This window comes from Atractosteus spatula, chromosome 4, assembly GCF_055471065.1.
Source record: "Atractosteus spatula isolate fAtrSpa1 chromosome 4, fAtrSpa1.hap1, whole genome shotgun sequence".
NCBI lineage: Eukaryota > Metazoa > Chordata > Actinopteri > Semionotiformes > Lepisosteidae > Atractosteus > Atractosteus spatula.
Window position 1 is genome coordinate 5,748,518 of NC_142709.1, and position 6,409 is coordinate 5,754,926.

The window sequence follows — 6,409 nt, forward strand, 5'->3', positions numbered from 1 at the left end:
TTTAATGGTTTTGTTCATGAAAAAAAATGATCAAGAAATACAAATCAAACTGTTAACTTAGCAGACTGTGTTTGGTGTAAAAAGTTGTTTTCGGCCACAACCCGTACGATGTGCTGGAGACCCACTGGTGTCTGGGATCCAGACAGAGTGTTATTTTTCAGCCTTTCGTCACTAGGATTCGCGATAAGAAAATAAAACCCGGTACAAAAAGAAGATCTTTATTTCACACAGAAGCACGCACACCACACCCCAGAGGAGAGCCCTCGCTGTGGATCCCACCGAGCTGCGACGCCTGGTCGGTGTCCGGGGAGCGCTTTCTGGAGCCAGCGAGGTTCTCCGGAGCCTGCTGCAGTACCTGAGCCAGTCTCTGAGCCCCCCTGCGCCGCGGCCGCCGGCTGAGGAGAGCAGGCCGCCAGGAGGAGGCCACGGCCACAAGCCCAGCGCGAGCCAGGCCCAGAAGGACAACGTCAAACGCCCGACCGCCTTCCAGCTGCTCCAGTCCAAGTTCATGAGGGAGAACCGAGAGCCGGAGAGGAAGAGGAGCCGAGAGGTTGGGCTTCTCCAGCCCAGGGGCGGCTGGGGACAAAGAGTTGGAGAAGCCACCAAGTGGGACCTGCCCAAGAGGAGAGAAAGCCTGGAGATCAGGGGCGCGGGGGTGAAGAGGAGGGCGAACCCGAAAGGCACGGTTCAGAAAATGCTGGCCAGGTTTGCATCCGCAGAGGAAAAGGAGAAGGGCATGGAAAAGCCCACACCGAGTCAGCCCTCCGAAAGCCATCCGGCGGGCAAGAAGCCCACGTTGGCAGGGCTGATGGCGAAGTTTGAGGCTATCGGCGTCTGTCGCAAGGACAGTAACACAGCCGGACACAAGCTGGGGAAAGCCCCAAAACGGGAGCCCGACGATCCCAGAAAAAGACAACCAGTTCAGTGGGGAAGGGTGAAGCTGCAGGAGCTGATGACAGCAGAAATGTGGACTCAGCCTGCAATCCTTCACAACACGGAGAGCTTGGAGGCCGGGCCCACATTATCCCTGCCAGTCATACTCTCCCGTCCTGCAGTCTGGTGCAGGCCACACTCCAGTGCGGTCCCTTCTGCCACTGATGATAAAAGGATTGACATGGCAAGCCCCTGTGTCCCAGGTACCGCAGCATCCAGCGCCCCCAGACCCTTACCATGTTCAGAGGGCGAAAATAAACAGAGTACTGAAACAAAGCCACACAGTACGGCCAAGGTCATTCCCAGTCATTCGGGCACAGCTCAGCCTAAAATAGATGTAACAGAGCAAGAGGCTGAATTGCTCTCTAATCTAAGTGGCTCTTTAGTCGCTGGGGCCTCGGATGCCATTCCTGCTTTATCTGTGCAATGTGTAAGCCCTGCAGCTGGTTCCAGACAACACACCCATGAATCTCTGGGACACAATCCCTTAAACTCTACAAACAGCCCTCAGCTTTCACGGCTTGAACCGCAGGCGGGCAGAACTCGATCCCCAAGAGCGCTTGGCCACGAGCGGATCCACAGTCTACGTTTACAGCAAGGAACTGAACAGGAGACAGAAACCGAATCTACTCAGAACAGAGAGATCCCCTCCTGGGCCACCCAAACAAACTTTCCAACAGGATCTTTTCTGGAGAACAGTGGATCTCCCCCTCCACATCAAACACAAGCCTCCCTAAGTACAGAATCTGAAGATGACAGCTCCAGACTTCCAGCAACACCAGCTTTCCACTGCATCCAGCCTGTACTCATGGGAATTAACCCATCCTCACATTCCAGCACCTCTGGTTCTGTGGCCCACACTATAAAACATCAGAGGTTTACAGAGGACGGTCCAATTCCTGCAACTTCTTGCATGGCTTCTCACTATGAAGTGGCCCATCCAGACATATTAAGCAATGCTACTGGAGAGAAGGACAAACATCTCCAAGACACAGCCTTATCAGAAGAGCTACTTGATGGTGGAAGGGGTGGTGTTTATTCAGACAAAAGTGAGGAGGGCTTCAATATTAATGATACTGTCAGTGTTAAAGCAAATTCTACGGTTCGATCGCCAAGCTCTATGGTTCGATCTGACAACAGTGAGAGATCCAGACAGTTCAGCGTTGCTGTGCCAGCTGTGCAAGATCAGCAGCTGACAGAAGGAAGAGGAAAGACCAGCTTTGTTCATAGAGACAGTCCCAAGTACAAGGCAGAGAGTTACGGCGATGCCTCAGTGTCATTGGAAACTCCTTTCAAACGTAAAACCATCCGGTGCACTGACACCTTTACCTTTTAATCTTTGGGCACCACAGAAATAATCCATATACAGTATGACACCATTTGTACTTTGATGCATTTATTCACTGCCACACTGATTCACTGTAATCATGAAGGATGTAAGTGAATGTTAAACTTATAAGTCAATTATATTTGCTTTCCAAAATATCCCCCCAAAATTCTGATAATTGCTGCTTCCCTACCTGATTAAAAAAATAAAAAATTATAGCAATTTATAGCAACAGCAAAATAATCCACCTATGATTTCATTCCAATGGATAATTGTAAAATGTTGACAACAGCACTTAATCAAAAAACTAATGGAAACTAAACTAAAACGTCTCATATGATAATCTTTAGCATAATTCATCATAATATAATCTTTAGTAATCAGCCCATTATGTGAGAGCACAGAGGAATGAAACAGGAATGGAAATAGTAAACAATTCCTTCTCCTCACAGTCCTCTAAGTTCTGTTCAGGAATACATTCTCTGGTTACCCTGCTGTATGTACTGGGTGATAAAGTGTTTCGTTGTTCAGCAAAGCTGAAAAACACTGGAGGACAGTACCAGACCCAAACAAGCAGAGAGCATCATTTCACACTGAGAAAAAAATCAGAAACAGACTGTATACTGCACCTCTTACATTAGGATAACTGTGAAGTGCATTAACATTCTGCAGCAATTAGGAGCTTTAATGACTGCAATTATTGTACTCCTCTACAAGCAAAGGATATATTGTATATTCTGTGCAAAAAGTAAATTGCATGTATATTCCAAAACTAATGACATTCTTTAATGTCTGCTTTCACTTCCCTGTTTCCTGTCAAGGCAACTGGTTGCAGTTTGTAAAGGGCTGTTTCGAATGGATAAAGCCATTTTCTCCAATTTCAACCTAATGTGTTCACACATGTGTCTCATCCACGCAAGACACCAAGGCAGCGGTCTTACACAGAGGGTGCTGAAATGACCTGCTGTATGTATAACATGCTCACTCCGAGCCATCTTCTGCCTGTGAGGAGAATGTCTAGATATTTTGTTCTGAAGTCATATTGGTGAAGCACTTGGTGAACACCATTCGCGCAAACTGCACATAGCTGAATCACGACTGCAAATTATACCCACACAGAAACAAATATACAAGATTAAAGACCACATGTGTGGCGCCCATTTCAAGCTATTTTCAATGAGATGCCTAGTGTACTGTCAGTACCTGTCGGTGACTGAGGTAGAAGACTATCTCTCAGCTAGTACTAACTGCGAACATTGGAGACATAATTTCCCTGTAAACTGAAGAGGAGTGATCCTCATTCCAGGTCCCGGAGAGAAGAGTATTCAGGTTTTCTTTCCTACATGGGCTCCTGATGACCTCACTGAATCAGCTATGGACTTGATTACTCTTAGCGACCACTGTTTTCAGGTCTTACTCAACCTGGGGTTTGGGTTTCCAGTAAAGCAGCAGGACTGCAGCTCTCCAGGATCAGGAGCCAGGATCGCAGAAGGTGAAACTAGGCCTCGCTTGTTTATTCTGACACCTCAGAGCTCCAGGAGGAGCACTTCCTGGCCACACAGTTTTTCCACAGGAGTTTCTAGCATCCCTGCACAGACACTTCTCTTCATACCTCCTGTTTCCTTCTCATTTCAATACCGCCATGAAAAACGCTAACAGACAATGTGAGACAAAACCCCCCTTCTGTCTCCCTCTGCTGTGGATATTTAAATGCTGTGGCATTCCATCTGCAAATTACTAAGCAAACGTCTTTAGTATATGTACACCCTTTATCTGTTGTGCTCAATGGCCTTTTTCTTGTCGTTTTTTTTCCATTTATCGAATTAATTATGTATATTTTCTCTTCTTTTCCCTGTTGTATAATAACTTGTTGTTTGAAATGAAATGCCCTCCTTACATAACATTTGCAAATTGACCTACCCACTGAAGTTAGACACAGCGAACACAGCACATGAAGAAGCATATTGTTAGAGTTACAATCACGAAACACAAGTGCACCTGCGACACACCTCTAGATTGACTTCAGCGCCTTATAGAGAGTTGGTGAACGTCTTTGACATTTCACCCAGCAGATGGCGCTCCATACACGCATGAGCTTTTTTATAATCTTGTCACATTATAACGAAAACGAGAACCGTCCGACATTGTTATATAAATTGTAGTGATAATATTCTGCAGACTACAGCTGTAATAGATATTGGGGAAGAATTAATTATTTCTATATTCAGACAAAACTTTTAAAAGTATGCATGCTTTGTCCCAACCAATTGGTAAGCAACAAACAATACACATAATTAAAAAAAAACATTTTTATTTTTGTAGCTGAATCTTATTTTGTTTAAATTATGGTGACTGGGTCCATGTGCAAAAAAACTGAACTTCATAACTTTTGGGAAATTGTTTTCACATGACCTGAATTCAGTTTTTACATACACCTGTGCGACAAAATGCTTAGAAATATAGTACATTAAGCTGACTCCAAAATAATGACAGAGTAAACGCAACAGCCCAGGCAGCTGTTGTGTCAGATTTGTAGTCATGCATTTACCTGTATTTATGCACTGCATTCTTTAAAAAGTGTTTTCTTTAAAGCACTGACAAGACAAATCTCTAAATTGTATGAAGTAGAGAAGGGTCTATTGCTGCAGCCTAGTGCTTAAAAGTCCACATATTTACTGATTTTGATACAATGAACTGCCACAATTTGTGTATCACAATGGTACAGACAAATAAGGATACTTATTCATCTTTATTTATGGAATTTAAGCTTATTTAAGGACACTTAAATTTGTCTTGGGGTATCAGTTTAATTCTGCAATTACTTGATGTCTCACGTAATTTCAAGAACAGCACAAAATCCAGAAACAAATATATAGTAATTCAGAATTTTCCTATTTACCGTTTTTGTTTTAATTTCTTAGGAAATCTGTCCAAATCCTTAAAATTAAGACTGTTCAGTTAAAATATCTGAAACTATACATTCTACATAAATACAACTGAAAGGAAGATTAAATCCATTTCTTGTCCTTTGGATACAACAGAAATTTAAAGGAGTTCTTTAGTTATCCATGCAATTATGTTTGTGCTGTAAAAAAACTGTTTTTTGTCTATGTGAACATTTCTGGCTGCCATTAAAACTGTCCTTGTTAAGCCCTTACATAAACCCTATAACCTAAAGTCTTTAATTATTAAATAGGTTTCAAAATGTTAGCTTAGATGTTTAAAAATATACTGCTTAATGAAAATTAATCGATTTCTAAACTAATACAATCTTTGAAAAGTTATTCATAGGATAGACTCCTGTACATGTTTACTAGTTAGAGTTGCAAATGGTTGCGCCTGTGGCTGGAAGGTTGCCGGTTCGAATCCCGCAGCCGGCAGAGGAATCCTACTTGTTGGGCCCCTGAGCAAGGCCCTTCACCCCAACTGCTCCAGGGGCGCCGTATAAATGGCTGACCCTGCGCTCTGACCCCCAGCTTCTCATGGAGAGCAAGTTGGGGCATGCGAAAAAAACAAATTCCTAATATAAGAAATTGTATATGGGTAATAAACTGATCTTATCTTACTTATGAATGCAGATCCAAGAGCTTTATTTTACTCTTATTTATTAAGCAATGAATAATTCTGTGTTGAACTTTTCTGAACTGGTTAAGGTCATACCTAACAAACAGTGGATTGTTGCAAAGACTGGAAGGAAAGACAGTACATTATTTCATCTGGAGAGCATGTATCAGGATGAATACAAAGTGTCCCTTAGGGTTCCCTTCCAGGTCCAGTGTTCTATGCTTTTGTAAGCCTGGTGTGAACTCTTAACTATTTCACTGAGCAACATACAACATACTTACTGTACATCTCTTTGAAACTTGCTGATATTATTAGTTCAGCTTTAGTCAAGACTCTTGATGAAATCAAGTTACATGTCTCAAACGTTTCTGAACTGTCTGAATTCAGACCAGACAGAATTTGTTACAAGCTGACAGCTAAGATTGATATTTTTTTAAGTTCAAATCTGAAGTGAGAATATGAATGTTATTCCACTGTGATCTAAGTTTTGAGAGGCATATAGCTATCTTTAAACTATAGATTTAAGTTATGGATCTTTTAACATCTTAAAGATATTTTAAAAAATCATTTCATGATTCTAAGAAA